The following is a 14145-nucleotide window of genomic DNA, read 5'->3' on the forward strand; positions in this document are numbered from 1 at the left end:
TTAACTGTTTCTCTTTATTTAAGATCATTCTCTATTGGTTGACTTTGAAGCACATAAGAGGCTCATTCATAGGAACTTTTTTTTTTTCAACATCTTTATTGGAGTATAATTGCTTTACAATGGTGTGTTAGTTTCTGCTTTATAACAAAGTGAATCAGTTATACATATACATATGTTCCCATATCTCTTCCCTCTTGCGTACATTCATAGGAACTTGATGTTAAATGTTATAAATTGGGGTTTTCTCAGGAAATATCTGCATCTGCAAACTTTTTATTATATCTTCTCACTGATCATCATGGTGCTCTACATATTATTTTCTGTGGAAAAAGAAACAGTAAGTGAAAGAATTTTTTGTAATTCTGGCACAGTAACACAAATTGGTAAATAATTAATTATTGTTAGCAAGTATTGGAGTACAACACATCACTATTGTTTTAAGTGGTCATCCCACATTGTGCTATGAAGAATGCAGCATGACAAACTTATTTCTTAGTATAGGGAAAGGAGGAGAAAAAGAAGTAGAATATCTTAGGGAAGATTTCTGAGTCCAAATACAGAGTTTTGGGTCTAGCTTGAGTAGGAAAAGCCTCTATACTAAATTCTTTTTTTTTAAATTATTTTTGTTTTTTCCAGCTTTATTGAGGTATGATTAACAAGAAAACTACACATATTAAGGTATAAAACATGGTGTTTTGATATAAGCATACCTTGTGTAATGGTTACCACACTCAGTCAAGCTAATTAGCACATCCATCACTTTACATAGTTACCTGTGTGTGTGTGTGTATGTGTGTGTCAAGAACACTTAAGATTTACTCTCCTGGAAAATTTCAGATATACAATGCACTAATACTAAGGATAGTTACCATGCTGTACATTAGATATCTAGAGCTTATTCATGTTATAACTAAAAGTTTGTACCCTTTGACTAACATCTCCACATTTCTCCCACCTCCTCAGTCCCTGGCAATCACTATTCTACTCTCTGTTTTTCTAAGTTTGACTTTTTTTAGATTCCCCATATAAGTGAGAACACAAAGTATTTGTCTTTCTGTGTCTGGCTTATTTCACTTAGAATAATGTCCTCTAAATTTGTACACATTTTCAGAAAAGGCAGGATTTCCTTCTTTTTAAGGCTGATTAATATTCCATTATGTATTATGTATATATTTCTTTATCCATTCATCCACTGATGGACACTTAATTTTGATTCAACTGTTAGTCAGCCAGCATGTCTTATGCAATTTTCTTAAGAATAGTATAATCTCTTAGTTTTTGGCCATTTAAGATGTCTTTCTGTTGCCTTTACACATGAAATGAAATTTGGCTAGCTTACAAGTTATGATACTTTCCATTTGTATTAAATAAAAGTAAACTCTAAATAGCTTAAACAATAAGGAAATTTACTGGTTCACATAACTGAAAACAGTCATATGTAGGGTAAGATGAAATCTGGGTTTTAATAATATCATCAAGGTGCTAGGTATTATTTCTCTCTGTCTTTTGTGATGTCACTTTTATCCCAAAGCTTGGTTCTGTCATAGTTATAAAAAGGTGACTCTTAGATATAGTTGCCTCCTTTTCACATAAGAGACTAGGTCAATTATGGTCATGTGGTCCAGCTCACTCTGAACCAGTATCTGTGGTTGGAGGAATGCAGTACATCGATTGGCTTATGTCTGGTTTTCACCTAATTCTATTGGATTAAGACAGTCATAGGTCACCTTTGATCCCTATGGTTGGACCTAAATCCTTTTATTCAAAAACTAATATACCCCAATGTTACATGGATATTATTAATTTTTCATTTTGTAAAGAAATAATGTGGACAGACTATTTTTATTCCTGTGTAGAAACACACACACACACACACACACACACACACACACATACACTTTCCTTTTCAGTTTTGATAGTGGTAAGATCTGTCCTTTAAAATTGTAATTACAATTTTTCTTTGCTAGAGTGACCTAGGTCTGTATCTTCCTCCAATAATTTTGCTAAGCACATGGTGAATTATTTAATTTAGCATTAGGCTTGAGAAAGTTTCTATCTTTGATATCTTTGATTTTTTAAAAATTTGTTCTAACACTTCAGGAACATTAATTATTCATGAATTATCATTTTATTTTTAATTATTTCTATAGATCAGTTTCTCTTTCATGATATTTTTTTTTTGCTTTCCTAGAACAAAATAAATGTTTTTGATCTGCCCACTAAAGTTTCTTTTTGTTGTTGTTGTTAAGAACTTTTTTCTTCAGTTATATTTTATATTCCATGTTTTTCCAGTTGTCCCAGTGTTTTACTCAGGAACTGTTGAGATATCGTGAGATCTCTTCTGACTTCTGGCATGTGAGAATGGTTGGCTATTAAACAGAGTAGGAGCAAGTTAAAGGGAAAAGAATAAATATAGTTTTAGGAATGGAGATTGGGATGCCAATGGACATTTAGGAAATGGGATCTGGAGCACTATATAGAGGTGTCTGTGCTGAAGATTTGGAGGTTATCAACCTATTTGTAAAAATCAAGTAGATTTCTGAGTAGAGCGAGAAAAGAAAAAGGTAGCTGAGGAGGTAGTTTTGAGTAACACGTTTTAACAGTTGAAAACAAAATCAGATATATGGGAAGAAAAAAAAATATTGGGGAAACAATGTCATGGAAACCAAAGGAGTAGTTTTATTACTTTAATACATATTTCTCAAGAATTGCTTCCTGGACATTGCTTCCACACCTAAGGAAATATTGGGTAACATACCATGAAGTGTTTAATCATTTTTTTCTATTTAAAATATTTTTCTAGTGCACATTTTAGTAAAATTTTAATTTTAGAACAATTTTATATCTACAAAATTATTGGAAAGATGGTACAAAAAAGATTTCCTGTATACCCCACACCTAGTTTCTCAACATAGTAGTGTGGTATATTTGTCACAATTGGTCAAACACAATTGATACATTATTACCAACTAAAGTCCATGCTTTATTCAGATTTCCTTAGGTTTTTCACTAATGCCCCCTTTTTTGGTTGTTGTTCCAGGATCTCATCCAGGATACCATATTGCGTTAATAGTCATGTCTCCTTAGGGTATTCTTGGTTTTGACAGTTTCTCAGACTTTCCTTATTTCTAATGACCTTGACAATTTTGAGGTTTACTGATCAATTGTTCCATAGAGTATCTCTCAACTGGAATTTGTCTGATGTTTTTCTTATGCTTAGACTGAAACAATATATTTTGGGAAGGACGACCACAAAGGTACATTGCCATTTTCATCACATAATATCAAAATTGAATGTTACTAAAATAATTTATCACTGTTGATGTTAATCTTGATCACCTGGCTTGCAGAAGTGCTTGTCAGCTTTCTCCACTATAAACTTATAATTTTTTCTCTCTCTTTTTCAATATTGTGCTCTTTGGAAGGAAGTCACTATGCTCAGCCCACACTTAAGGAGTGGGCAGATTTGCTCCACCTCTTTAAGGATGGAATATATATTCATTAATTTATATCAGTATGTATTCATGGACTCTTATTTTGTACTTTGGGTTATAATCCAGTACTACTTCTTTTACTTTGTTGTTCAGATTGTTTCAACTTTGGCCATCGAAACCCCTTTCAATTGGCTCCTGTATCCCTTTAATATATCTTCATCATTATTTACTTTTTATTTTTATTTTTGGCACTTACTTACTTTTTGGCACTATAAGATGCCTCAGGCCCATTTTGCCTATTTACTGCTGAGTCCTAGAATCAGGTAATTCTCCAAGGAGCCCTAGTTCCTTTTATTGGAGAATGGTATTAGAAACCAAGATCTTTGTGATGGATGTGCTCATTTGTACTGGAGACATTGCATCCTGGGCCCTCTCCACTAACAAAGCAGCAGTTTGTAGTTTTCCACATATATGTATTGTACATATTTTGTTATATTTATGCCTGAGTGTTTAATTGTTTGATACTATTATCGATGGTATTTTTAAAATTTCAAATTCTAACATTTTATTGCTGGTAAAGAGGAAAGAAATTGGCTTTAAAATTTTTAAATATATTTTTACTAGCTTTATTGAGACATAATTGACATATAATATTATACAAATTCAAAGTACAATATGTTGATTTGGCACACTTTTATATTGCAGTCTGATTACTACTGCAGTGTTAGTTAACACTCCATTACATCACATAATTATTGTTTCTTTTCTGTGCTGAGAACATTTAAGATCTATTCTCTTAACAATTTTCATGTGTACAATACAGTACTGTTAACCATAATCACAATGCTGTACATTAGAACCCCAGAACGTATTCATCTGCTAACGAGCAATTGGCTTTTGTATATTAACCTTGTACCCTGAAGCCTTGCTATAGTTGCTTTTTTATAAAAAAAATTGTTTGGAATTTTTCTATATAGACAATCCTATCACCAATGAATAGCAACTGTTTTATTCTTTTCCAATATTTATCCTTTTATTTCCATTTCTTTTCTTATGGCACCAGCTAGGACTTCCTATGTGATGTTGAATAGGAGTGGTGAATGGGAACATCGTTGCCTTGTTTCTGGTCTTAGGGGGAAAGTGTCTAGTTACTCATTATTGATTATGTTAGCTGTAGGTTTTTGCAGATGGTTCTCCATTGATTTGGAGAAGTTCTTCTCTACTCCTAGTTTTCTGAGTATTTTTATTATGATTGAGTATTGGATTTTGTCAAATGGTATTTCTTCTGTGTCAATTAATATGATCACATGATTTACCTCCTTTAGTCTGTTGATACAGTGGATTATATTGACTGATTTTTCAGATGTTGAACCAACCTTGCATACATGGAATAAATACCACTTGGTTGTAGTATATAATTCTTTTCATACATTGTTGAATTCGACTTGTTAATATTTCAGTGAGGTTTTGTTTTGTGTCTATGTTCATGAGAGATATAAGTTTGTGATTTTTTTTTCTTATATCTAGTTTTAGCATTAGAGTAATGCTGGGCTCACTGAATGAGTTAGATAATGTTCCTCTGCTTTTAATTATTTATTTTTTTTTGAAAGAGACTGTGGAGAATTGATATTATTTCTTCCTTTAATGTTTGGTAGAAATCACTTGTGAAACCATTTGTATCTGGTGATTTCTTTAAGGAAAGGTTATTAGTTATTAATTCAATTTATTTATACATATAGAGCTATTCATGTTATCTATTTATCCTTGTGTGTATTTAGATTGTTCTTAATCCTTCTGAAACTATAAAATAAACTTGATAAAATTTGAAAATGCCTACAGAGATTGCCTCAAAAAGCAGATTTATAGATCTAGAAAATAGAATGAAGCAGCAAATGGCTTAAATAAAAAAAAACTTACAGTGGGAATGTGAAGTCCGTTTCAAAATTTTAATCAGATCAGTTAGAATAGGTCATCATCTTTCTATTACTTAAATATTTTTGTCTGTTTGTTTGTATGTGTGCTATGAGTCTGTGTGCATCATCATTTGTTACCCCAGGTAAGAACTTAATTTTATTTTCTATTTTGATAATTGTATATTGTGTTATGTTTTATTTTAAATCTTTACACGGAAATATTTACTTAGTCATTTAAGATCATTTCCTTATACTAACTTGATTCATTCCATTCCCTGATCACATTTAATTTACATTTAACATTTATTTGAAGTTGTTTCTCAGTGTTTTATGGATATTCTCATTAGGAAACAGGTGTTCAAAGTACCGTGTTATTTACTTTGGAGTAATAATGGGCTTTTGTGCACAATGATGATGTCTTGGATTTTATTTTTTAAATGTTAGGATTTCAAGAGATACATGGTCTGTTTGGTCTCAACTAGCATGGAAAATAATGGAACTGCTTACCAAAAAAATAGGAGGAACTAGCAATCATAATTTCACAGAAATAATGATGTCTTTAGGCACTTTAAGACAATGACGTCATGAAGCTGTTGGGTGACCAAAAATATATTATTTTTTACAATACAGTAACTTGTTTATTATAAGTACTTGAACATGTGATAATTATCAATATTGTCATAACATTCTATGACACTTACTAAACCACTTGACATTACCTAATGCCTCAGCATTCTGAAGTGCTCAGCAAAAACAGTGCCATTTTCTTTAGAATTGACTGTTCAGCTATCAGTTTGCTTACTAGACAGAAACATGAGATCAGGGGTTGTTTTTTTGTCCCACACAACACTTAGCGCAGTGGTGCCCCCACCGAACACACACACAAAGTCAGCATTAAATAGAATTTTTGAGAGGATAGGTGAATCAAAAGATGAATGAACGCTCACATCCACATCATCTGGTGGGTAAAACAACATCTCATTGCTTTGGTAACATCAGTCATCTTTTCCTTACTTCTTCTGGTCAGGTATATTACTTGGATAGTGGCTTCTTCTTTCTCCTTCTACCAACTCTACATGGAGATCTCATTGATTCTTACATAGAGGTTGATAACCTAATCAACAAAGCAACTAAATCATCATATTCATGGGTTCTGCCCAACTTCTGGGGTGGTATACAAGTGTTTACCAGGGAGTGGGAATCTTAGGGCTGTCTTAGAATTCTGCCTGACACAACAGCAGAAGTATTCCTACTCTAATCCATTTCCCATCATTATCTTGCTGCTTCCAACTTTATGTAAGTGGAATGTCCATTCTTAACTATCTGGACAAATATGGCTTCCTTTGGGGATATTCTGATTAACCCCTTGACTTATTCTATCTTTGATTATTTTCAGTCTCACCTCCTTTGCTTTTATCCAGACTTTCTTGCCAGGCACCCACATTTCTTTTCCTTCTTCCTTTAGAGTCTATTCCCTTTGTAAAAGTTATTTGAACTCTCCCCTTAGAAAGACTAGCCTTTTATATTTCCACCTCTTGATATGAAATTTTTATCTAGTACCAGGCCTCAACTGTAAGTTGTCCATGGATCAAAACTATCTTGCAAAATCAGAAGTCTACATTCCATTTTTTATTGTCCTAAAGGAAAAGCTAAGCACCTATTTATTCCATAATTCTTTTCAAAGTCTGTGCCTGTTAATTGTGCACACAGCATTTTATTATGTACCAGACAATGACTTAAGCATGGTATTCCTGTTCAAAACATGAAAATGAGAAGTATCATGAAAGAATGGCAACTGTGTCATATTTTTCTTCATTCTTAACACCATGTACAGCTTTTATATAAAACTCTGGCACACATGTAGTTTTTCCTCTTCCTGAAAAATGCAAATAATGTACACTTCCTTCATAAATTACATGCTCTATTGAATAAAATCAAACACCTGAGTATTGAAGCAAATTGTAATCAACGATAAGATAATTTTTCACTCCTTTTTACTTAGACATTGTATTAGTTTTCTCAGGTTGCCATAAAAAATACCACAGTCTGGATGGCTTCAAAAACAGAAATTTATTTCTCACAATTCTGGCAGCTAGAAGTTCAAGATCAAGGTTCCTGCCGGGTTGGTTCCTCCTGAATCTCTTTCCTTGACTGCAGGTGGACTTCTTCTCCCTGTGTCTTTACATGATCTTCCCTCTGTGTGTATCTGTGTCCTAATCTCTTCTTGTAAGGACACTAATTGTATTGCATTAGGGCCCACCCTAATGACCTTGTTTAACTAAATCATCTCTTAAAAGTTCACATCTCCAAATACTGTCACATTCTGAGGTTCTGAGAATTAGGTCTTCAATGTATGAATTTCGAGGGAGGGGAACACAATTCAGCCCCAAACACTCGTGATGTGAACTAACTGCTTTGTGCACAAGTGTCTAAGGAGAACATAGCAGTGCAGAATGCAGTGTAAGAGAAGTAATTACTGAGATGAACAAATGTTACTACAGGGCCACCATTTTATAGCTACTGCAGAAGTACATGGAGCTGTGTAATTATGGGTGATAATTTTCTTGGTAGATTGTAATAGACTATTCAGAGAAACCTGTTGAATATTTTCTTGGATTGAAAGAAAGAGGCACAGAAGAAACGATTTCCCAGCATTTTATTTGATTCCATGAGACTTTTTAGCAGCTAATTATACTCTGCTATGTAGGAAGCCAGATCCAATGGGAATCTTTTGGGTTAATATGTGTATTACTTTCAGGATGAGATAATAACTCACCTGTTATACAATATTATCTTGACATGCATTTTTAATGAATTAGGTCTTTCAGTTTATGTGCACGCATCAAACCTAATAGTTCAACCTCTCTATAAGCATCTTCACCACTTTCTATCTGAGAAAATAACATTTTATCATAAAATGACAATTTTTGTAACTTTGATCTCTCATTTCTAAGATAAGAAAACAGACATATTATTTTGGGGGCAGAAATAGAAACAAAGTAAACTCTCTGTTAAAGCAAAAGAAACAACTTTTTGAAACTATCCCTGGACGTACTTTTACAGTATATCAGAAATATTTCTTTTTTGGTCATCTTCTGACTGCAGTGTGAACCAAATTAGTTATGTTAAAAAAAAAAAAGTCTTACTGGCTACTTGCCCTAAATGAAGAGCCATCCTTCTACCCCCAAGCAACAACAGAAACTAAAATCCCTCTGTCTTCTCTCACCATTGTTGTCCGTAATTAGGAATTTGGTCAGGAGTAAGAATAACTTGGTTATAATCCGTGTTACCACACTCCTCTCAACTTCTCTACCTCTTCCACATGTTGAATGACTTCCTGACTCATTTTCTGCATATATGTAATGTTTGTCTCCTACCTTGGGTGCAACAGCTCTTAGTTATCAGATCTCTTCTCCCTGATACATCAGATAATTTTGACTATTATTTAAATTGTGCTTCTCCTGACTAACTTCTCTTTAGTTTCCTTTTCACTTTAGACTACCAGTGGGCATGTTTTAATCTTTTACAACTAAGGATTTATTTTCACATTCAGCCTAATAGCTAAAAAAGCTTAGAAATTTAGGAAAGATAAATCGGACCACTTTGTACTTTTCCATATAAGGAAAACAAACTACTTGTGTGCTTAGATGTTGCTTCTGGAGGAACTTTCCAGAGCATTAAGCAGTAAGTACTAACTCTCAGAATGATGTGAGTCTCTGATCCTGTGATACCAACTTTCCATCTTGGTAGGGCCAAAGAAGTTTGGATTGGGTTGAATGGGTACCATCTTTGTTCTTAGAAGTGCTTGGTATAAGTCTTGTTATTGTTACACACAAGGGTTATTTTAGTGTTAACTTGAATACATCAGAAGAATTTATGTCAGAATTTCAAAGAAATATATGAATCTCTATAACCTTCAAATCTCAATTTTCCTCTGTGATATAAAATATCACTCTTCTTTAAATAGATCGCAGAATTATTCCAAACTACAAGATCCAAACGCTGAACAACAAACAGTTCATATTTACCACGAGGAATAGGGTTAAATTTTGCTCTCCAATGACAAATCCCAGCCCAGAACAGATTTTAGCCAGGCGGCTAGCAGAGCTCGCTGGGTGAACTGCACAAGCCATGTTGGGTGCAGAGCTCAGAGCCGGAAAGCAAACAGCTGCTGTAGCCTGATTTGAGTTAAAATAGTGTGAGTGTTTAGTCTGGCGCACGGCTTCAGGGGAGATTGGCAGCTGGGTCAAACAAAGTCCTTCCATTGGCTCTCTTCCCAGGCAGCTTCTGCTAGTATTTAGGTACTAGTGCAGTGTAGGGCCCTTTCTCAGGCAAAACCTAACATCTGACCGCACCCTCTTTGCTTTTTCCAAAAAAAAAAAAACCAAAAAACAAAAAAAAAAAAGAAAAAACGCTTCTTTTTCCTTCTTTCGTTAAGATAAATTCTCCAGTAGACAACCTCTCCCACTAATTGTGTATTAGCAATGTATTTTATCTTGAGAGCTGGCGCACTGGGCTCTCAACGTGGTGTGGAAGGCAGCCTGTTACAGTGCTGGATTCATAAAAGGCCCTTTATGGTTTGTGAAAGAATATCTGTGTGCTTAGGCAGGAAACTTTTTGATCTGCAGAAAAGCCAGAAGACATCTAGGTAAGGCTGCATATCAAATCTACTTTTTTGGGGAAAAGTTGGGCAGTGAGAATGATTCATCACAAGCTACGTGAGGTTGGAGTGTGCCTGTTCACTTTTGTAGAAGTTTAAAAGGTACTATTTGTTTGCTTATTTTTTGTTTGTTTATTTAAATCTTAAGGGAATACTGTAGTCTGCATTTTTAAGATTTTGTTTTCTGCTGTTGAACTGATTATACTGGATATAGGGTTTTATTATATAGCAAAATCTTTGTAAACTGCCGTAGAAAGAAAGTGTATTTAGAAGGGAAATTGACAAGTTTTAAAGAGTAATTGTACAATCATTTGAGGACAGAGGAACGCTGCATTAGACTAACAAGGGTTTAATTACCAAAAAAAGTTTAATGTTGCTTTGGAAGGAATATTAAGTAAGTTGTCTTTGTCTCTTACTTTTTAATTTTAGTCGCTGATTTAGCCTGTTGGGTCACATTTTTTGTTAGTGCTGAAGGCTGCCATGAATCCCTAATGAGGCCCCTTTGCACATGATTTTGGCACTTGGCCAAAATCAACTTCCCAGCGGCAAGCTTTCTCTAAAGAACCTGGAGCAAAAAAAAATTTTTTTTTTATTAGAAATCATGTCTGAGAGCTGCCATAACCAGTTGTGTAGGCATGTCAAAATGACTTTATACAGTAAATATGAAACAAACATTTAAAAAAATTTCCTTATATTGTTGCTTTGAGAATTATGAATTCCTGCTTGTGGCCACCTAAAATATGTTATAACAAGAGCAATCTTCAAGAAGAAGGTTTACCGATTTTTTTGTTTTTCTCAGCAGACCAGAGTAGGGACGGTCATCACACTGAGAAGTATACAGTACGAAAGGGTTATTCAAAACACTTCAGGATAAATAACAGATGAATTCTTAAAACTGTTAATCTCTGTAAGTAATACTCAGTGAACAGTAAGTAATGAAGTTTTCTAGAAGTTTCGCTGTGCGCACAATTCAGCTTAACCTTTTTAAAATGGGATTTTTGTATATTTTAAATATCATGTTGTTTGGGATTCTAAAAAGTGTTGGCACTTTTTGTATAATTTTAAAAGTGTATTAGCACCCTGATGGTATTTATAACAAATGTTTTAAAAGTGCTTGATATATAAACATGACTGAATAACTTTAAATAATTGTATTTAATTGCTGTTTTGCAATAAAAATGATGATTATTTTTTTATGAAAGAAAGGTCAAAGGCACTTTCATCTAATTTTTGGAACTGTCAGTTTTTATTTTATTTAACTGGCTTTTGTCATGTAAGCCGATACGTTACTTTATACTCCAGTATTTTAAGAGTTAAATTCACAGGTTGCAATGAAATATCTTAGTAATCAGATATTAACAACCTCAGATTTTATGTAACCATTTTCAGCAATATATTTAGACATTAAAAATAGACACACTGCAGTGTATTTAAAAGCAGAAAAGTAGGATCTCGGTTGCTCTGTTTTTTTTTTTAAGAAATCCTATTATACTAAATGCTATTTTGCCTTATATGTTAGTCTGTGGTAATCTAGAGTGAAACTTTATTTTTCACTTTACAATAATCATATTTCTTTTTAAAATATTGATGAGAGCCTGATTTATTCTTTAAAGAAACATGAGTTAGAGCTGTCTTACTAGGTATGTTTTTCATATATTTATCACTATGTTTATCTTCTCTTTTTTATTACACAGTGTAAAAGATTGCTAATTGGGGTCATAGAAAAAAATGAAAATTAACTTTAAGTAAATTTTAGCATTAGAAAATGCATCTGATTTCTTTCAGATCAATTTAAATATATATATAATTTATGTATATATAAAATATTTTTTGGTATTGCTGTATTTACATTGCTATTAGTTGCACTGAGGCATGGAGTGTTTGAAGTTACCATATCAGTCAGCATTAAAATACAGAGATGCTATAAATTGGGAAAGGGCAGTACATGTCTGCTATTTATAGATATTTACCTGGATAAGTTCTGTACTTCCATGTGAGTTCGCAGTTGAATTCTCATTTAATGTAATCTTCGATATTCTTAAAAAAAGAAGTTAATATATAAGTTAGATATTTCAAAATTTGCATAAAGCAGGAACATTTTTATCATTTACTATCATCAAACAGGTGCAGGAAAAATAAGATAGCTTGCTTATTCAGCAGGGTTCTTGCTTAAAACATTATTTTTGAATTCTATTTTTATTTTAATCTTAGCTCTCATGCATACGATATTGTCTTCTGTTTCCATTTTTTATTTTTTAATTAATTATTTTGCTTATTTGAAATTGACAGAATGTTTCTCTAAAATATACTGAAAAATGTTTCAACTGATGATTTTAGCTGTTGTTGTGGGGTTTTTTGGTTAATTAGAGGCCATAGCAAAATAAATGCCATAAAATATCGAACTTTTAAAGTACACAGATACGTTAGTTTGTGAGTTCCGAAGAAATTTAATTGTATAAAATGACAAATACTTTTGAGTTGAGGGAGAAACAAGTAACTATTGAGAAAAATTTAAGTTATACACTTTAGCTAAATTTACTAAGAAATTTACTGTCTTTTGCTATAGCTATGAATTGTAATTGCATATTTCAAAAGTGTAGGCTTTTTAGCAGACTTATTAGCTAATTTTCCTTTTGGGACCATAAATGCAAAACACTGATTACATTTTTTCACTGAGTTGACATTTTAAAACAATATTCAGGATACAATTACTTGTAAAAAGAAAATATTTTGATATTTTGTTAAATTTATTTGCAAAGAACAGTTGGAATAATTTGCTTTAGTCAGCATTTTTCCCAATCTGTTGGAAGTACTAAAACCTATTCCACTTTACCATACGGAAACTACTTCACTCTTCAGAGAAAGTGTATTTCATTTGTAGTTGTCAATTTAGATTATGGGCCTTTACCGTTTTAAGTGTGACAGTGTTTTGGTTTGTTTCAATTATGCAACAGGCACATAAAATGCTTTCTTCCCCCCCCCCCCATTTAAAAGAGCTCTTAAATAATTAAGTATAAAATTTAATTCTTGTTGAAAAGGAAACTTTAAACTGCAGTGTTTTATCCACGATTTTTAAAAATGTGAGAAATGTTACAACAGGGCATTTTGGATGAGCATTTTATCCGTTAATGAAATGCTTTGTTCTAAATGGTAAATTCCAGCAATGAGATAAATGTATCACTGCATTAGATAGAATATAAGTGTTGAATTTTGGCACAACTTCAGTGACCTCTGCCATAAAAGATTGATATATGTGGGATGATCTTGGATTTGCAATAACAAACGTAGGTGGTGAAGCACGTGAGAAACCGACCTTTGTTGTTTTGGAGGAATTATGTGCTAAAAGTCAAGAGATACTTTTCGTGTAAACTGCTGATAAATATTTTGTCATTTAATTAATAAAATAAATCTTGAACATTAAAGAATTAATTACAATTTAAAAAATGCATTCATAAGACTTTTTTCACAGAAATAACTGCAGTGTATCATTCTTTTATGAGATGAACAACTGTCATATTTCCACGCAGCTAATATTTAACTACAAATTAGATAACCAAGTAATTTTTAAATGTTATGCTTTGATTTAACACAGTTAATAGTGAATAAAAATAATGTTCTCTGGTTGTGACTTTTTCATATAAAGAACGTTGATTTGCACTTGTTGCATTTTTACTTAATAATGGTTTAAATTTTTAAATTATCATAAAGTAAATATTGCTATTTGATATCGTTTTTAAACATGGTAGGGTTTATTTTATAAGCGACCTGACCTAGTATATATTTAAACAATGGTTATTTATATTTAGCTGTATAGTCCTCTTTCAGAGTCAAGATCAGCAAAAGGCCTCTTTTTTGGTGCTCAAAATTTTTTCTAAAAAACTCTTTAGTTTTTAGTTTTCTCTTGTTTATGTGTCCAGGTACGTCTGCCAACCTGAGTATCTGCCTACATCCTGAGATATCTGTCTTGTGAGCATTAGGCCAGAAAGTGTAGTAGTAGGCTCTAGGTTTATTCTTATTCCATATTCCGCTGAATAAACGAAGATTTTGAGTTTCTTATTGAAAGCTAGTCTATATATATGAGTCAGTATAAAGATCACATCAAATCTGATGCTTTTGATATTTTGAAGCACTGAATATC

At 32.7% G+C, this 14145-nt stretch overlaps 2 long non-coding RNA genes across 3 annotated transcripts in view; one reads left to right on the plus strand and one right to left on the minus strand.

The window, feature by feature from the left end:
• The window catches only part of LOC118894947, a 370967-nt gene that overhangs the window by 200050 nt on the left and 156772 nt on the right, over positions 1-14145 (plus strand). The gene's annotated exons all lie outside the window — the stretch shown is intronic.
• LOC118894948 overlaps positions 191-14145 on the minus strand; it is a 30320-nt gene continuing 16365 nt past the window's right edge. Inside the window, exons 2-3 of the long non-coding RNA XR_005019796.1 lie at positions 11978-12044; positions 191-320 (exon numbers count right to left, since the gene is read on the minus strand). This is a non-coding gene — a long non-coding RNA (uncharacterized LOC118894948). The remainder of the gene's footprint in view (positions 321-11977; positions 12045-14145) is intronic.

Source organism: Balaenoptera musculus, chromosome 4, assembly GCF_009873245.2.
Source record: "Balaenoptera musculus isolate JJ_BM4_2016_0621 chromosome 4, mBalMus1.pri.v3, whole genome shotgun sequence".
Lineage (NCBI taxonomy): Eukaryota > Metazoa > Chordata > Mammalia > Artiodactyla > Balaenopteridae > Balaenoptera > Balaenoptera musculus.